At 46.3% G+C, this 20,102-nt stretch overlaps 1 long non-coding RNA gene across 1 annotated transcript; it reads left to right on the forward strand.

Annotated features, from left to right (window-relative positions):
* The first annotated feature begins 375 nt into the window (after positions 1-375).
* On the forward strand, positions 376-14,251 carry LOC122459452. Its single transcript, XR_006280159.1, has 3 exons — positions 376-554; positions 6,363-6,465; positions 12,276-14,251. It is a non-coding gene; the product is annotated as an uncharacterized LOC122459452 (long non-coding RNA).
* The last annotated feature ends 5,851 nt before the right edge of the window (positions 14,252-20,102 follow it).

The following is a 20,102-nucleotide window of genomic DNA, read 5'->3' on the forward strand; positions in this document are numbered from 1 at the left end:
ATAAGTCTTTAATTAAATAAAAATTAAGAATACTGTAGTTTCTAGGGCACATAGGGGTCCATTGCATACGATGTAATAACTTCACTTTCTGTGATGCAATGGTGAATTCCACTTCCTGTGGGGAATGACTCAGCAAAATCCAAGACAGATACATTGTAGCCCATAGGAATACATGAGACTTTCAAACAGGAAGTAGCTAGGGTTCATCCAAAGGTCAACTGAAAAACTTAATAGGAATACATTGAGCCCATAGAAGTCTATGGGAGAAGGACCGACAAGTACATGTGACTAACTGGAAGCTGATTGGCTGAGCTTGAGTATCATGTTGGTACACGTGACATAAATTAGCATATGCAAATCCCTGAAAGCTGATTATTATCATAATTCAGCCAAATTATAGCTAATGAGCTGCAAATCATATATAAAGGTGACAGCCAGCAGGCTAAACCCTTTTAGGGGCCAGGGACCTGAAGGAGAGCGGAATGCTGCAGGACACCTGGAAGAAAGAAGACACTCACAGACCTGCAGCAACCACACCAGCAGAACCCTGCTGGGTAAGCTAGAAAGCTAACTATTTCCTTACAGCAAGCAGCAAAGAAGCTAGCTCCCCACTATCAGAAGCATCGACAATGCTCGCTAGCCTCAGACAATGCTCACTAGAGGCCATCACTCACAAAGCAGCTACTACTGCAGCAGCACCACAAGCCATAGCAATGGCACCCTAGCCACGCCGCACAGTAGCACTGCGATGCACGCTCGCTAGCCTCGTTCCCAAGCAGCTCTTGCAGTAGCGGTAACCGCAGTCCTCCCAGGGTTCCAAGGTTGCCCCTGGCAACAGCCGCTTCCGCTACCCGGACAGCAGGAGGCCACTGCAGCAGCCACCACAGCAGCTACCAACAGGCTTCAGTCTCTGCCACCACAGAGCAGCATTTACCTCAGCAGCAGCTTGCGGTGAACTCACCAGAGTTCCCTAAGTTTACAAACGATCCCCAATTGAGACAGAGCAGAAGGACCTTGTAAGACAGTTCAGAGAGACTTTTAAGAAGGCTTCTATAAGTTGAATTTTCTTCTATTTTAACATCCTAGAGCTGTGGTGGGCAACCTGTGGCCCGCATGTGGCTCATCAAGGTAATCTGACTGTGGGCGGTGAGACATTTTGCTGACATTGACCATCCACCGGCACAGCCCCCCGCAGCTCCCAGTGGCTGCAGTTCACTGTTCCCAGCCTATGGGAGCCGCGAGAAGCAGCGAGCTGCAGGGACATGCTGGCCACCGCCTCCCGCAGCTCCCATTGGCTGGAAACAGTGAACCGTGGCCACTGGGAGCTGCGGGGGACCGTGCCTGCAGACAGTCAATGTCAGCAAAATGTCTCGCCACCCACAGTCAGATTACGCTGATGAGCCACATGCAGCCTGCAGGCCACAGGTTGCCCACCACTGTCCTAGAGCGTATGGGTTTCAATTGTAAATAAAGCTGAATGCTTGTAGTCTGAGTTCTTCTCCTACCCATTTAGTAATTGCCAGGCCAGCACTTACTAGATGCTTAGTTTTAAGTATTTAATATTAAATGTTTAATATATGGTTACATGTTTAATTATTATATTGTTAAGTTATAGAATATTAAGTGAATGATTATATTGTTGTACAGTAACTCCTCACTTAACGTCATCCTGGTTAACGTTGTTTCGTTATTATGTTGCTGATCTATTAGAGAACATACTCATTTAAAGTCAGACAATGTTCTGTTATAATGTTGTTTGGCCACCCCCTGCTAGTAGGTAACTACTTTGTCACGTAAGCCAAGCGACACTCCTGCTTCAGTGTGGCAGCCATTGTGTACGTTGCGTCAGTACAAGTATTCCCTGAACATTTCTAACCCATTATGATTGTATCACCCAGTATCATGAGTCAAAAACACCCAGCAAGTGATAGTGGAATGCCTAGCAGTAGCAGTAAGAAAACCAGGAAAACCATTAGTTTGGCTATTAAATGAGATGTTTTAAGGTGTTTTTATGCAGGCAAGCATGCAGTAGACATTGGCATCGCTCTAGGTCTTACTCTGACCACTGTGAGAACAATTCGGAGTAATGCCAACAAGACCAGGGCTAGTGCTCAGTGTGTAACACCACTTAGTGCTACTAAAATAAGTTGATCAAGAAGCAGTTTGATGGAAAACATGGAGCATCTTCTCGCAGTGTGGATAGAAGACCAAAACCTGCGGAACATACCTCTAACATACCTCTTTGCTAGTGATACAAGCTAAGGCAAAAAGTTTGTATGACAATTTGAAGAGAGACCATGGTGAAAGATCATAGACAGGGATGTTCATGGCAAGTCAGGGATGGTTTGATCGGTTCAAGAAGTGCTTCCACCTGCATAACATCAAGATGTCCAGCGAGGTCAATAGTGACGATACTGCAGCAACTAAAACATTCCCCAATTATCTCAAGAAAATAATCGAGGAAGGCGTCTATTCACCTAACAAGTCTTCAATGTTGATGAAACAGGCCTCTCCTGGAAAAGAATGCCTGAATGGAGTTTCATTTCCCCGAGAGGAGAAGACAGCTTCTGGATTTAAAGCAGCTAAAGACCACCTAACCTTGCTTCTAGATTGTAATGCTGCTGGAGACATGAAGATGAAACCCCTGACAGTGTACTATTCTGAAACACCATGAGCACTCAAGGAATTTTCAAAGGAACACCTTCGGGTCATTTGGAAATCCAATAAGACGGCATGGTTAACTGAGCTATTTTTTCAGAATGTCTGACTCTCTATGCTGTCCCTGCATGGAAGGAATACTGTGCCAAGGAAAATCTTGATTTCAAGATTTTATTACTTATTGATAATGCACTGGCTCATCCAATCAACCTGGACAACCTGTGCGAAAATGTCAAAGTTGTCTTTCTGCCACTTAACACCACATCACTCATCCAACCCATGGACCAAGGAGCCATCGCTGCATTTAAGGCGCATTACTTATGTAATACTTTAGACCAGCTCAGTCATCATAGGCACCAATGGGGAAGACAAGCCTACATTTCAGCAATTTTGGCATGACTACAATATCCTCAAGTGCATCAATTACATTGGTGAGTCCTGGGCTGAAGTTACTCAGGCAGGCATGAATGGTGCATGGGGGAAGTTGTGGCCTTAATGTGTCAATGACTTAAAAGGATTTAAAGATGTCCCTGCTATGAAAAAAGTTATCCTTGGCTTGGCCAAGAAAGTGGGTTTTGATGAGGTGGAAGAAGCTGATGTTACACAACTTCTGCAATCACACAGAAAAGAGCTAACCAATGAAGATCTGATGCAACTAGAGGTGATGAGAGCAATGGAAGAAGAGGGCCAAGAAGCAGAAGAACCAACCCATTGAATTTTGATTACCAAACGTCTTTCTGAAGCTTTCCAAATGACCGAAGCTGGCTTGCAAATCCTTAGTGATGACTATCCTAACAGGAAACGCAACTCCAGAGTGATTAAGGGAGTTGGTGATGTAACGAATTGCTATAAAGAAAGAAAAAAAAAAAGGAAAGCAAAACAACAATCTCTAGATGTGTTTTTTCGAGTTGGGAAAGTTCAGCAAGAGGAGCAGCCAGACAATCCACCCTCTTCTACCCTATGACTTCACCACCTCAACCAAGCTTCACAATCATCATTGGTGAGTACAGTATTAAATTGTTTGTTTGAAGTTATTTAAAACTTATACTGTATATGTATATAATGTCTTGTCTGGCAAAAAAATTTCTCTGGAACCTAACCCCTCCTGTTTACGTTAATTCTTATGGGGAAATTGGATTCTCTTAACAATATTTTGCTTAGTTGCATTTTTCAAGAATGTAACGATGACATTAAGCAAGGAGTAGCTGTATGCCAGAGTTAAATTGAAATTGTTATTGTAGTGTTGTGTTTTTATTTGTTGTGCCACTTCATTCCCTTTTTAATTGTAACCTTATTTTAATCGATCTGTACTCTTTTATTATAACCACTCACTTCTAAATAAATATTACTTTTGTTTTCAAAGATTTACTGCTTGACTGTCTATTCTTGATCAGAGGGCTGTATCCATGTCCTTTCAAGAGAAAGTTAGCTAGCCGTGGCTTTCCCTGGAACCTCCTTTAGGGCAGGCCACAACCTTAATTACCAGAATAGATAAATTAAAATAAAGGTTTTAAATTAAGAGCAACATTTGTAGGCAACATCATTGGCTTAATGCAATTGCTTTCAAATCTTCCGGTAACACTGCCTCTACATGACCTAGCTGCTTCTGATAGGAGGAAGAGCTCTGGGTGGTCTCTCCATGGTTCCTGATTCCTCTGATGCAGAAAACCAGGTGCTGAATGTCATCTCACTAAGAGTCTGCTTTCAGAGCTGGCCCTGACCTGCAAATGGCCTTCCTGGACCCATCCTTCAACAGACCTTGGTGGTTCACATTACTTTATGTTCAGGCTGCTGAGTATTTTTTTACATCCTTGGGTGAGGCAATGGGGATATGGAAAAGGAATGGAGCCTCTGTAGTTGGGTTTTGGTCCAAGTAAAAGGTGCTGATCACATGCACATCCAACAGCACTGGACAAGCACAGTTGACATTGGAAGTACCTAATTCAGCACAAACAATTATGGCACAAAAATCACATCATAAAGCAGCAAGCCTTTAAAAAAAATCCCCAGCATGATATTGCAATGCAAGCAGGTGGCCTTCATTACTTTGTGAAAGCAGCTACACCATATGTTACTCCCCTACAGGGTAAAAGGTGAGCATTTGGAAATGCTAGCTATGACTTCTTCCATCTTCAGCCACACATATGAAAATGTCTGATATTTGGCTGCTCTTGGGCTGACTCTAGGAGAAGGAAGGGTCACCCTCAGTTCCTGTGGCCCAGGGCCCTCCTAATATTAGCAGGGTTTGTTTCAACTTTAGAAAAAAATCTAGATTAGCCATTAGGTCTCCTTACATCACCTTCATGTCATCTCAGGCTTATATTTGTGATCATCCACTAGGGGGGGCTAGAATGTAACTTGCTGCCAGGCAGATCTCTGTAAAGCAATTGATGAAGCATAACTATTTAAGGGATGTAACTGTATGTATGAAGCTGCAAGTACCCCTCCTCTTCCTTATGAATATCAGTGCTAAAACAAAGCAGTCCCCAACATTTGGACTGACCCCAGGCCTGATCCTGTGAGGGCCTGAGTCCCTTTTACTCCCACTGACTTCAATATTTTTGGGCACCTTTCCAGAGTTGCACAGCATCTTCTGGATCAGAGACATATGTAAGGTCCTCATTTATCCTAGCACATCTCAGCCCTGTTCTCTTGCACACTGCTCGTATCATAGGCGCTGACTCCGTGGGTGCTCTGGGGCTGGAACACCCATGGAGAAAAATTAGCAGGTGTTCAGCACCCACCAGCAGCCAAGCTCGCCTCCCAACCCCCCAGCACCTCTCGCTCACCCACTACCCCATGGATCTACTCCTGCCCTTCCCTCCCAGCGCCTCCCGCCCACCAGGAAGAACAGCTGTTTCATGGTGTGCCTGAGGCTCTGGGAGGGAGGGGGAGGAGCAGGGACGGGGGGGGGGGGGCGACCGCAGGGGAGGGAGCAGTAAGAGGAGGGAAACAGGTAGGGTAGAGGCAGAGCAGGGGCAGGAAGAGGTGGGGCAGGGGGTTGAGCACCCCCTGGCTAGCGGGGAAGTCAGAACCTAGGATTCATATCAACACAAACAATTCTCAGTGCATATTACATTCCAGGATTTCTTTCTTCTAGTTTATTAATTATATTATCTAAGGAAAGGCACATTTTACATAAAAATAAGAATTGCCCTGAACCTTTGCTCCATCCTTTGAAAGGAACTTTTATAAAGTTAAAAAAATATGTAGTCCCTTCCCCAGCCCCAATTTTTCACCAGTTGCTTTGTACTTTATGATACCACTTAGGACTTCACATGGAAATGTTGAAATGCTACAAGGTCTTGCTCCATGTTCTTGTGTCAATAAACAGGAAGTCTCACGTAAGAGCCTCTGTGGGATTCTCAGTGAAAGCCTATAGAGCTGGACTAAGATGGGTTTGGGTTTTTTTGTTTTTTTTTTTTGTTTTTTGTTTTTTTTTTTAAATGGGAGGCCTAAAATGTGACTTCAGAATCCAGTTAGGCACTGGTAGAAATGTCTGACTTCACTGGAAACTGTGAGGTGCTGAGCTCTTTTGAAAATCAGTCTACTTATTTAGGTGCTTTAATATGAACATAGGAGTCTAACTTTAGACACCCAGTTTTTAAAATCTTGGTCCCAAAAGGCTTAGACATTTTGCATAAAATTTTGGTTGCTGAACTGAACATACAGTATTTTTATTTTTTTGATTTGGCTATTACTAGTTTTTCTAGGAAGAGGATTGAAAAAGGAGAAGAGAAGGTTGAAAACAGAGAGGTTTGGAACAGAAGAGAACAGAGACAGAATGATGGAGAAGAGAGGAACTGGGTGGGTCATGTTCCTGTACCAGATATGGGCTGGTCACAGAGCTTCTTACTAAGCAGGATACACACGAGATGTGTTCATCATAAGATCCCTTAATGCTCTCCCAGGTACTGCTGAAGTTACCTTATTTAAGCTATGTTACACCCAGAGAAATCTAGTAGCTGAACAGTATAATACAGTTGAGCATTGCACTACAGGGTGGCAGGAGGAAAGAACAGAGACGTAATGGAATAGACATTTGAGGGTACATCTAAAGAGCTTGTGGCAGGGAGTCTCAAAACCTGGGTTGACAGACTCGGTCAGGCTCACAGGGCTCAGGCTACCATGCTAACAACAGCTGTTTAGACATTGAAGCTCAGACTAGAGCTACAGCTCTGAAACCTGGGGAGGGGAGTAGCCCAACCAAGTCTGTTTAACAGCATGGCACCCACCTCTCATAAACACCCCATTCTGGTCAGGTGAATCTGCCATCTTTATCCAGTTCAAATAGTCCCTCAACCCTGGTATGAGGTCCATACTCCTAGGGCTTCCTCCCTGGAGACTCTTCATCCTTTCTGGCCCCAGCTGTTCTATCTTCAGTTCTAGTAGCTAGCCAGGAGCTCTCTCTTGCTCCCCAAGTCCCTGCCAACAACTGATCTGTCTGTAGTCCTGTTGCTCTTCCAACTAGACAGAAACACTATCCACATTCCTCCAGATTCAAGCAATCACTAATTGACTCTGCCCCTGCAGCTCCTTTTATGTGAGTCTGCTGGGCCCTGATTGGCTGCTGCCTGCACCCTCTCTCATTGGCAGCTTCCCCACACCACTGTAGGCTGTTTGGAGGACTTTTCTTCTGCTTCTTTCAGGAGTGTGGTAGGACTCTGAGGTTTCTAGCAGGAGGCCTCTGGGTCTAGGCCACACTATCACAGTCTGTCAACCCAGACTCTGAGACTTGCTGCAGCTCACTGTGTAGATATATCTTGAAAGGGGAAAGTTAAGCTGAGGGATGCTGTGAAGGAAGAAAAGATGCAGGATTCAAGTGGAGGAAGGAATGACATTGTGCATTAATACTTCAGCATGTATCTAAATCTCTCCACCAGCAAGGCAGCAGTTACTATGATGGGTTTGCTAGTCTTATTGGGATCCGGGAAGTGGGCGGGCGAAGCCCATCCACTGCTAAAGGGTCCCCCCCAGCCTAAAAGGGGGATCCACAGGACCTAGATACCCAAAAAATTCCGGGGGACAACTAATAAAATAACAGGGACAGGAGTGCGGTCAAAGGGTCAAAAGAAGGGAACCGGACGGGGACACCGAGCAGAGAACCCCGGACAGAGCCCACTGCTCCTCAAAGGCGTCAAGGGAGTCAGAGGACGCCGCCCAGAGGAACTCTGCCCGGATACGTGAACGGACCGAGGATCGGAAATAGGCCCCACAGTCACAGGAGACTCCATCGGCCAACCTCCTCACTCTGGTTTTGTAGATGGCCATTTTAGCTAGGGCCAGGAGGAGGTTGACCAGGAGATCCCGGGACTTTGTGGGGCCACGGATAGGGAGTGCATAAATGAGAAGGTGAGGGGAGAAGTGCAACCAAAAACGTAATAAGATATTGGTGAGGAGCCGGAATAGGGGCTGCAGCCTGGCACACTCCAGGTAGACATGTGCCAGGGTATCCCTCACGCCGCAAAAGGGGCAGGTGTCTGGGATTGTGGTGAACCGCACCAAATGGGTTTGCTAGTTCCAGAGAGCAGAATAGTTCCTGTAGTGGGGCAGCTGCCCCACTCCTGCAGAACAGGGGATAAAAGCAGCCCTGGAGAGAGCTGCAGCAGGGAAAGGGATTAAGAACAGCTGGGTGAAAGTACTTGAGTAGCTGACCAGAGCTGTGGATAGCTCAATTAGGGCCCAGCCCTGGAGTGGGAAGGGCTAGCTGCCTGAGAGGAAGGTACCTGAAGTAGAACAGGGCTGGAGAAGAGCAAAGGGGGCTGGGGAGCTCTAGCCTGGTAAATCCCCAGGCTAAAGGCCTTGTTTAAGGCCAAAAGGTACTGGGGCTGCAGAAGGGCAGCCTGAGGATAGGCAAAGGCAGCAGGTCCTACCCCTGTGCCAATGATGAGTAGCCATTATGGACTGCTATCTGCCCTAGTGAGTGAAGGCTAGCTGATGACTGGCAATAGCCACTGAAGCTAGGTGGGTTTAGAGGGTTGGGGTTTCCCCTGGGAGGGGAGACCCAGGGTGTGGGGGTACTGCTGGGGCAGAACCCTAGGATAAAGGGTACCAAGGTCTGGGAGGGGCACGGGGCCAGCGGCAGGTGAGACACCGGCCTGCAGAGAGCCCGTCGTAAGCAGGAAAAAAGAGCTAATTCCCAGATGACCAGCAGGAGGTGCCGCACCGGTGAGTTATTGCATCGCTACAGTTCCCTTTCTTTTTATTCTTGTTTTTGAGTTTGGAGCTGAACTAGTTCACTTATCGTGGGATTTGTTTATTAGCAGACCCCTAAACAAAACACAAATGCTAAACATGAGTTTATCTGGAAATGCAAAGTTTCAGAACAAACCCATTTTTCTCTGAATACAGGAACCACAGGAGAAATGTTGAAGAAAAATATTACAGGGGAAGGATGGAAACAGAGAAGCAGGAGAAGAGACAAAACTGAATAATTTAAAAAAACAAAGTAAAGGAAGAAACAGAAAAAACAAAGGAAGATGGAGAAAATCCATTCTTGCAGAGAAGGAGCTGCTTGCCAGTCACAGTCAGGAAGTGCTGCTTGTAGAAAAGCTAAGTCACGCTTTTGGCCCTTATGGAAAAGTCCTATAGGATTTCATAGAACAGGATAACTTTTCTATACGTTTTCTGCACCATCCTACTGAATTTAATAGAAATTTACACCCTTCCACAGATTTATGTAGGTTGATTTTACAGATAAAACCCTGCATAAAAAGCCTTCATTCTCTATTGTATTCTATGAGTTTTCAGAGTAGTTTAACAGAATTCTATTACATTTCTATAGAACCTTATTGGTTTCATCTCTAGTCAATTCCATAGGACTCTCCTATAAAGGGAAAATGGTCAATTAATCAGTAGTGGTGGCCCAAGGCATAAGACTAAAAGCCAACCAGCCAGAACACCATGATGTAGGTCAGGGGTTGGAACCTTTCAGAAGTGGTGTGGTGAGTCTTCATTTATTCACTTAAATTTAAGGTTTCACGTGCCGGTAGTACATTTTAATCTTTTTTAGAAGGTCTCTCTGTCTATATATTGTATAGCTAAACTATTGTTGTATTGTAAAATAAACAAGGTTTTCAAAATGTTTAAGAAGTTTCATTTAAAAATAAAGTAAAACATTGATTTTATGCCGCTCAGTGCGCTGCTGGTCTGGGGTTCAGTTCACCTAGGCCAGCAGCAGGCTGAGCAGGGCCTGTGGCCGGGATTCCAGCTGACAAGGGGCCGGCAGCCAGAACCCCAGACCAGCAGCGGGCTGAGCGGGGCCGGCAGCCAGAACCCCAGACCAGCAGCGGGCTGAGCGGGGCCGGCAGCCAGAACCCCAGACCAGCAGCGGGCTGAGCAGCTCAGCCTGCTGCCACTCGGGTTCCATCCGTTGGCTCCTGCCAGCCGGGATCCCAGCTGCCGGACCCGCTCAGCCCACTGCTGGTCTGAGGTCCCGGCCCTGCCCACATACAGTGGGTACCTACCTTCTCCCTGGTTCTGGCCATTCTCTTCTTCTCTCTCTGCACTGAGCTGAGGGTGGGAGGGCACTGAGCACAGGGCTGGGGGTGAAGGAGCAGGATGGGGATTGGGGTGTAGGGTCTGGCCAGACCCTAATGAGGAAGGGGGTTCAGGGTTGGGGCAGGAGGTTTAGGTGTGGAGCATTTACCTGGGCAGCTCCCATCTGGTGGGAGGGGTGCAAGTGGGAATGTGGGGGGGGAGTTGTAGGATCTCCCATTTTGTGCTCAGGGTGGGGATGTGGGGTTGCAAGAGTCAGAGTGTGGGGGGTGCAAGAGTCAGGTCAGAGGGCTGGGGGCATGTGAGGGGGTGCAGGTGTCAGGGCATGGTGTGGGGGGGCCTGGGTATGTGTGGGGGTGCCAGTCAGGGCTGGGGTTGTGGGGGGGGGTGAAGGAGTCGAGCAGAGGGCTGGGTGTGTGTGAGGGGGGTACAGGGCTCAGGGCAGGGGCCTTGGGGGTGTTCAGGGCTCAGGGCAGAGGGCTGGGGGTATGGGCTGGGGTTGTGGGGTGCTCATGGCACGGGGCTGGAAGGGATATGCCCTGCTTCCCCAAGGCCCTTCCCCTGCTTCTTCTCTGCCTCTGCTGGGAGCAGAGAGCATGCTGACTCTGCTCCTCCCCCACCCTGTCCCTCACAAGGGCCATCAGCTGATCGGCGGGCAGGGAGGGAGGGATGGACAGGAGGAAGAGGAGGGGCAGGGGAGCCGGCAGGACCAAGCTTCTCTGCCTCTTGCCCCCACAGGAGGGAGCGGAGAAAAGCGGGCCAGGCCGGATTTTTAATGGCACGCTGCTGCCTGCTGGGACCCCAGCAGGCAGCAGCGTGCCATTAAAAATGGGCTCCCATGCCGTCTTTGGCACGGGTGCCATAGGTTGCCGACCCCTGCTGTAGGATGTATGGCACTCTGGCTGGCTAGGAACCTGGTGAGGACTAAGATAGGTGCAGACAAAGCAGCAGAAAGCTCCTTTTAAGGACACTTGCCCAACCACCTGCTCTTCTCTTACACAACACATTTAGGATTGGCTGGGAACTGATGGTGCAGTGTCTGTGAAGGTAGCATCAGCCAACCCCTTAATCTGTCCCTGTGGAATTTGGGAGACATCGGATGCACGAATTATAGACCGGTGGTGGTGTCAGGGTACACGGATTTCTCTCCTCCAGTTTGACTCGGAACACGCCAATGGTTGAATGCCAAAAAATATCTGTTTACAGCCCCAATTCACCTGAGGGTAGGCCCTGTATATTAGGGCAGAGGCCAAATTACCTGAGCTAATTAGGAAAACTGTTGAGGAGGGTGGGGTGGGGAAATAAGACACAGGAAGAGGACAGAGGATTTACTTGCACTATAGCTGCACAGCTATGGTGCCATAATTGTGTTACAGTAGCATCACGGTATAGATGCTTCCTATGATAACGGAAAGTTGTTGTTTTTTTTTCCCCATCACTATAGTTAATCCACCCCTCTGAGAGTCAGTAGCTAGGTTGACATAAGAATTTTTCCATCAATGTAGTTACATCTACACCAGGCAATAGGTTGACCTAACTATGGTGTGCAGGGTGTAATTTTTTTCATACCCCTGAGCAATATAGCTAGGTCGATCTAATTTTTCAGTGTAAACCAGGGCAAAAAAGGTGATTCAGACTTAGCCTGTTCAGTGGCAGAACCAAGTAATGGGAGCTCAGGGAATAGGAAGAGATGGGATAACATGGAGATTTTGCACAGTTCTTATGAAGATGCGGGGAGCCTCCAGCCCAAGTGGAGGAAATTTAAGCTAATTCTTTGGTTTTGGAAGTGCTTCTAAGTAAGATCTCTTTAGCAAGATTCCCAAGGGAGATCTCGGTACGTTTCCTGTTTGTTTAGATATTTAAAATAAAAGTCAACACACCTAACTCTTCCCTTTGATATCTCAGTATTACAGTGTCTTATGTTTACAATGACAGAGTTCAATTTCTCTCCTCTTAACTTTTACTGAGCTTGACTATCTGCAAATTGTTTTTTCTAATCGCCTCATGGTGGCTTATTTGTCTTTGGCTTTATTGGTTCGGTCCTGACTTTAGATTCTCCATAGGTAGAGCACATTCAACATGGCACTGTCTTACATTTTGTCTCCTGTTCTTTCTATTAGGAGTGTGTTTGCAGTGATGAATGTTTATAACAACATGACCCAAGGAATTTCATCCTCCCCTGGAACATTGTGTAGGAGATCTTAATGGACAAAGAAAAACGTCTGCTGGGTTGTAGCCAAAAGCTTGCACTTGCTTTTTAAAAAAAAAAAAATCATGTTTAACCTTCTGGTATTGTGTACAACACAGGTTTTTTAACAAAATATTCACTTCTCAGTTTACAACCTAAAATGGAATCAATGAAAGAGGAATGAGCTCTTCGCTTGCTTTTATGGCAAATCTCTTAATCATGACAAGTTTAATTCTGCCTCTTGACCAGATGCCTTACAAGGCTGTACTGCTCAGTTTGTGCTTGTACAAATACCCATAAGTGGTAAAATTAAATTAGGGGAAGATTGAAAGAAAAAAAACTGATGATTTTTATTTGCAGGTGCCATGTTCCTGAAACGTCAAACAATGGTGAAAATTTGAAACCCAGTTTTCACCCAGGAAAAACTTCCATTGACTTGAATAAAAGCTTCTCCTGAGTATGAAGTGATGCCCCAATTCAGCAAAGCACTTATGTCAATGGGGGTTAAACATTCGCTTAAGGGGTTTGTTGAATCAGGGCCTGAATAAGGACTTCAGGATTTGGCTGAATCTGATTTTATATGATGCAGGGGTTTGGGCAAAACTAAACTTTACTGTAAGATAACTGCCATTTGTCCTGTTTTGGCATGCTAATTCATTCCAGTGTCTTTATTGTGAAGAAAATAAATACATTCAAAGCTGGATTGAGGCATAGATAATATATAGGAATAGGGCCTAAACTCCTTGTGTCCTGATTAATTCAGAATCTCTGCTTTCATTTAAAAAAAATGCAAGCATCTAGCACTCATGACTGTGAAGAAAAGTTTGAAACGTGATCTGAGCATAACTGATGCAGCTATGTGTGTCCAGTGTGCAGTCCGCCTGAAATAACAGCTTTAAATGTGGTGAACTGCCCCATGTATCTCAATGGATTGTTACCCTGAGTGGGTCTTGGAGTTGTGGGGTCAGGGGAGGTCTATCAACACCAGCCCAGCATAGCACTGTGTGTGCAGGAAGACTAAAAATGCAGCAGCCCTGGTCCCCCAACTAAGTGGACACCCCTTGCTGCTGGAGTAAGTAGTGCACTCCCCACTTCTGCCTGTCTCCAAGGGTGAGAGAGGACCCAAGAGCAGGGTACGCTTCCTGCAGCTCCTGGAATGAAGAAGGATGCCCCTTGCTGCTGCCCTTGCCCGTGCGCCTGTGAGAGAGGATCTCAATTAGAGCTGTGCCAGAACTGGAATTTTTCTCTTGCAGAAAATTTCACATTTAAAAAAATACATCTATTCCAAATTGGAACAAAAGGTCAGCTATGTAAAAACCATTTCAGCTCTCCTGTGAAAGGAAATTTCAAAAATTTCTGGTCCCATCATCTTGGGCTCCCATTTCTAGCACACTGCCTGGCTAACTTCTGAGGAGCTTGGGAGCCCTGAAGGCTCCTGAGGTGGGCTGTGGAAGTGGCAGGAAACCAGGCAGGTTTCTATCCAAAGTTTTGTTGAAATCAACACATTCCCACAGTTTTGGATGAATCTGCATTTTCTGATTGGAAGTTTTCCAATGGAATGTTTTTCCAACCAGCTCAAGCCTTCATCACTACCATACCTAATGTGGGAAAGGAAGAGCCATAGTGTAAGGCAGGATCATGGCGGGGGGGGGGGGGGGCTATAAGGGGCCTTGCTGTATAGTGTGCCTCGCATCCTGGCTTGCCTTAAAAGTATATTCAGGGCTGGACTAACAATGTAAGGTTGCCCATCCAAAATTAGATATGCTCACTCAATGCCATGTAGCTATTGAAATACTACAGGCAGCTTGATCGTTGTTTTTAACAAACAAAGGGTGCCTGTTAGTAACATTATACTTCATTTATTAAACCCCCCCCCCCCTTTTCTTTTCATTAGACTTTGTCTTTTTTTATCTGGATATATTTCCAGTAAGAGGTATATATGTGCTTTATTATATATTTTAGTTGTTTAAACTCATGTTTATCAACTTAACTGACTTAGCCCTAGTCTACACAACAAGTTTAGGTCGAATTTAGCAGCGTTAGGTCGAATTTAGCAACGTTAGATCAATTTAACCCTGCACCCGTCCACATGACAAAACCATTTCTGTCAACTGAAAGGGCTCTTAAAATTTATTTCTGTACTCCTCCCCAAGGAGGGGATTAGTGCTGAAATTGACATTACCTGGTTGAATTGGGGGTAGTGTGGATGCAATTTGACAGTATTGGCCTCCGGGATCTATCCCAGAGTGCTCCATTGTGACCACTCTGGACAGCACTTTGAACTCCAATGCACTAGCCAGGTACACAGGAAAAGCCCCAGGAACTTTTGAATTTCATTTCCTGTTTGGCCAGCATGGCAAGCTCATGAGCACAGGTGACCATGCAGTCCCAGAATAGGAAAAGAGCTCCAGCATGGACCAAACAGGAGGTACCAGTTCTGATCGCTGTATGGGAGGAAGAATCTGTGCAGGCAGAACTCCATTCCAAAAGATAAAATGCCAATATATTTGCCAAAATCTCCAAGGGCATGATGGACAGAGGCTACAACAGGGACCCGTAGCAGTGCCACATGAAAATTAAGGAGCTCAGGCAAGCCTAACAAAGAGGGAAACGGCCACTCCGGGTCAGAGCCCCAGACATGCCGCTTCTATGATGAGCTGCATGCAATTCTAGGGGGTCCCCCTACCACTGCCCCACCCCTGTACATGGACTCCTGCAAGGGGGGAGTCTCCCGCAACAGGCATGAGGATTTTGGGGATGAGGATAGCGCACAGCAGGCAAGTGGAGAAACCATTCTCCCTGACAGCCAGGAACTGTTTATCACCCTGGAGCCAATACCCTCCCAAGGCAGGCTCCTGGACCATGAAGCTGGAGAAGGCACCTCTGGTGCATGTATCTTTGTAAATATAATGATTGATTTTACCTGAAGACTTGGGATGCATTCACGGCCAGTACAGTCCCTCTTTTTAAATGGCCAACCCAACGGGTGTTTGGTATGGGAAAGAAGGGTGCTGCTGTTTGAAACCATTTCCACATGTTATGAAGGTTGAAGAAGCAGAAAGACTGTGACTTACCATGGCTGCCTGCAAGCTGAATTCTGTTGCTCAGCCCTCCGTGTGTGATCTCTCACACCACACCAGCAGGCCCTCAATTTAAGAGGCAAAATGCGACCTTGTACTGAAAGCACAACTGCTATGTAATGTTAACAGCTTGGTTCACCCTGAAAGAGTCTACCCATTGTTCTCTAAAATGTCTTTTTAAATACTACTCTCCCTTTTTTCCTCCCGCAGCTGCAAATGTTTCATCGCTCCCACTATCCTCTCCATCCCAGAGGCTAGCACAGATAAGAAGGCAAAAAAAACCACACTCATGATGAAATATTCTGAGCTCATACAGTCCTCCCCGCACTGAAAGAGTTCAGCAGAATGGGTGGCGGCAAATAATGTACGAGTCCAGGAAAGCAGAAAATGAATGCAAGGACAGATGGGGAGGGGGAGCACGATGAGAGGAGGCAGGATGCAATGCTGAGGCTACTGGGGGATCAAACTGATATGCTCTGGCATTTGGTGGAGCTGCAGGAAAGGCAGCAGGAGCCCCTGTGTAACCGCCTGCCCTCTTCCCAAAGTTCCATAGCTGCCTTCACCCAGATGCCCAAGCAACAGAAGGCTGGCATTCAATAAGTTTTGAAGTGCAGTGTGGCCTTGTCCTCCCCTTATCCACCACCCCACTCTGTGCTTCCCTCCTCCCCCACCCCTCCCAGGCAACCTTGGCAGTTATCCCCCCCATTTGTGTGATGAGTTTAATAAAGAATGCATGATTTTGAAACAATGACTTTATTGCCTCTACAAGTGGTGGTTGGCTTACAGGGAAGTAGAGTGAACCAAGGGGTGGGTTTTCATCAAGGAGAAACAAACAGAACTGTCACACCATAGCCTGGCCAGTCATGACACTGGTTTTCAAAGCTTCTCTGATGTACAGCATGCCCTGCTGTCCCCTCTAATCACCCTGGTGTCAGGCTGCGTGTAATCAGCAGCCAGGCCATTTGCCTCAACCTCCCACCCAACCATAAATGTCTTTTTCCCCCTTACTCTCACAGATATTGTGGAACACACAGCAAGCAGCAATAACAATGGGAATATTGGTTTCGCTGAGGTCGAACTGAGTCAGTAAACTGTGCCAGTGAGTTTTTAAACATCCAAATGCACATTCTACCACCATTCTGCATTTGCTCAGCCTATAGCTGAACAGCTCCTTACTACTGTCCAGGGTGCCTGTTTATGGCTTCATGACCCACAGCATTAAGGGGTAGGCTGGGTCCCCAAGGATAACTATAGGCATTTCAACATCCCCAATGGTTATTTTCTGGTCTAGGAAGTAAGTCCCTTCCTGCAGCTTTTCAAACAGACCAGAGTTCCTGAGGGTGCGAGCGTCATGTACCTTTCCTGGCCCTCTCATGTTGATGTCGATGAAATGTCCCTTGTGATCCACCAGTGCTTGCAGCACCATTGAAAAGTACCCGTTGCTGCCAAGGTGGTCCGGTCCCAAGATAGGGATATGCGTTTCATCTATCACCCCACCACAGTTAGGGAATCCCATTGCAGCAAAGTCATCCACTATGACCTGCACATTTTCCAGAGTCACTACTCTTGATAGCAGCACTCAGTGATTGTATTGGCTACTTCGATGACAGCAGTCCCCATGTAGATTTGCCCACTCCAAACTGATTCCCGGCTAACCCGTAGCTGTCTGGCATTGCAAGCTTCCAGAGGGCTATCGCCACTCACTTTTGAACTGTGAGGGCTGCTCTCATCCTTGTATTCTTGTGCTTCGGGGCACGGGAAAGCAAGTCACAAAGTTCCATGAAAGTGCCCTTACACATGCTAAAGTTTTGCAGCCATTGGGAATTATCCCAGACCTGCAACACTATGAGGTCCCACCAGTCTGTGCTTGTTTCTCATGCCCATAATCAGCATTCCATTGCATGCGCCTGCCCCATTGCCACCAGGATGTCCAAATTGCTGGGGTCCGTGCTTTGAGAGAAGTCTATGTCCATGTCCTCATCACTATCACCGCACTGCTGTCACCTCCTCACCTGCTTTTGCAGGTTCTGGTTCTGCACATACTGCAGGATAATGCATGAGGTGTTTACAATGCTCATAACTGCCACGGTGATCTCAGCGTGCTCCATGCTTGCCATGGTACGGTGACTGCAGGAGAGCAGAGTTGCAGCAGAAGCGGTGGCTAAAGACGGATGCCACAAGAATAGATATTTATACAGAACAACAAGAGGACCTGCGAGGGGGATTCATGAGAGCAGGAGAGCAGAGTTGCAGCGGAAGCGGTGTCTGACGACGGGTAGCAGCACCCAGGAGGACCAGAACGGATCCCCGAGCTGCAGAAGAGAAGAGTTGCAGCGGAAGCGGTGGATGATGATGGTTAGCAGACCCACTGCACAGTCTGCTGCCAGCAGTACCCAGGACACAACAATGGCAGTATCGGTGAGCTGAGCTGAGCAGGCTGCACGCTTTCTGTGGTATGGTGTATGAGCGGAAAAAAGACGCGAAACGATTGTCTGCTGTTGCTTTCACTGACGACATGTACCCAAAACCACACGCGACAATGTTTTTGCCCCATCAGGCATTGGGAGCTTAACCCAGAATTCCAATAGGCGGTGGAGACTGCGGGAACTGTGGGATAGCTACCCACAGTGCACCGCTCCATAAGTCAATGCTAGCCATGGTAGCGAGGACGCATTCCACCAACTTAATGCGCTTAGAGTGGACATACGCAATTGACTGTATAAAATTGATTTCTAAAAATTGACTTCTATAATATCGACCTAATTTCATAGGGTAGACATACCCTTAGATGCAAATGAGATCAATTTGAATTACAGAGTCTGTATATAAGTTCAAAGTTGCAGGGTCTTTTTAGTGTCATCAAAGCAGGGTTCCTGCAATGAATAGGGACATTATTCCTTATATATAAATTTATTTTCAGGAGCTACGGTGCCTCTCAGAACAACTGTCATATTTCTATATAATTAATCTATCCATGCGCTATCCTCTTCCACATATTAGGAAGAGAAACAACAGAGTTTGGTTATGCCTGATGTATGATTTTAATCTCTCCATGATATTCATGATTGGAGACTGGAAGAAAAAAACTGAAATCTAAGTAGTAACCTGACCTTATAAACTAACAAAGTTTTATCTGTAATCATGGATATGCAGAACCAGAGTTGAGTTAACATTTACTTTTTATTACTTGTAAGCACTGATGATCTTAGTGCCGACAGATAAAGACAGCCGTTGCCTCAGAGATTACAGTGTAGGAGGCATAAGAAATGCAATGTTTTGGTTTAGAAATAATGGCCAAAATTCTCAGCTGTGCCAGACCTCTTTCAATACAGCAGGCAGGAAAGGATGGGGGACAATCAGGGAGCCTGTTACAGCTTCTTGGTTATCTGCTTAGTCCTGGCACGGGTTAGAACACCTTGTGGGCTGTTCCAACATACACCAGCTACATCAATTTTAAGGCCAGAATGGGCCATTATAATTATTTAGTCTGATCTTCTATATGAGGGCACATAGAACCTCACCCTATGATTTCTGCCGAAGTCCAAAAGGACTGTCCGCCATCTGTGGATAGCCAGAGCACACCACACCCTGGCCAGAGACAGAGAAGGTGACAGATGAGAAGAGGCAGATTTGGAAGTCATCAGCAAAGAGACTGAAGACATGGAAATAAGGTGTCAAGTAAGAGGAAAAAGAGAAAGTGTTGAAGGATTTGAAGGATTCCTGCAGAGATTGGGAGTGAGGGGTGCAGAAAAGAGGAGGAACTACCAAAGTGGATGCTGAAAGAAAACAGGGCCATGAAAGTCAAAGGAGGAGAAAATGGCAATGGGGAGGGAACGATCTAAGGCTGCAGAAAGATCAAGGAGGATGACAAAGGAGTATTGGCCAACAGGCTTAACCACAATGAAGTGATTAGTGACCTTGGTGGGTGTAGTTTCTGTGGAATGGATGGAAAGTAGATTGTGGAAATCCAGAACAGCGTTAAGAGAGGACCCAAGGCAGTGATTGTAAATAGCCTATTGGGGAAGCTTACAAGAGAATAGAAGAACACTATTTAGAAAGAGTGTTGGGGCTGATGGTGAGAATTTCTCTAGCACTGGTGATACAAAGCATGTTTGTCCACTGAAGGAAAGGAGCCAGACACAGAAGGTCAAGAGTAGCTAGGGTGAGTGCTGGTTACAGAATGACTGGTGTGTGGTATGCTGGGATGCCTTAGTACAAGCTTCAGCTCTAATATGGCAAAGGCCTAACTACATACATGGGGCACCATGATTCTGGTTCTCAGTGCTCATTTGTAATCACTTGCAAATCATCACTTAATACCTTGCTTTGGACTTGATCGGAGTGATTTCCCCATTTGCTAGTTTTAAACAAAGCTTAGGCAGGCTATAATGCAGGTGCCTGGTAGCAGCAGTAATTAATGACACTGCACTGCCAGTACTTAACGCCATCTGAGACAGACCCTGGCTGTAGCTATAACACTGGGCACTCCACTATGGAATATGGGGTCTTCAGAACAAAGAAATGCTAGGTTAGCAATAGATCTCAGGGATGGTCTTTTCCCTCCTTCAGGCCTAAGTGTGTCTCATAATTTTTCCTACAGGCATGAAGTGCTAGTGCTATTTACTGGAGAGGAAAAAAGCAATTTTACTCAGAGGAGGTTGTTTCTTATGATGATATTA

This window comes from Dermochelys coriacea, chromosome 3, assembly GCF_009764565.3.
Source record: "Dermochelys coriacea isolate rDerCor1 chromosome 3, rDerCor1.pri.v4, whole genome shotgun sequence".
NCBI classification, from domain to species: domain Eukaryota; kingdom Metazoa; phylum Chordata; order Testudines; family Dermochelyidae; genus Dermochelys; species Dermochelys coriacea.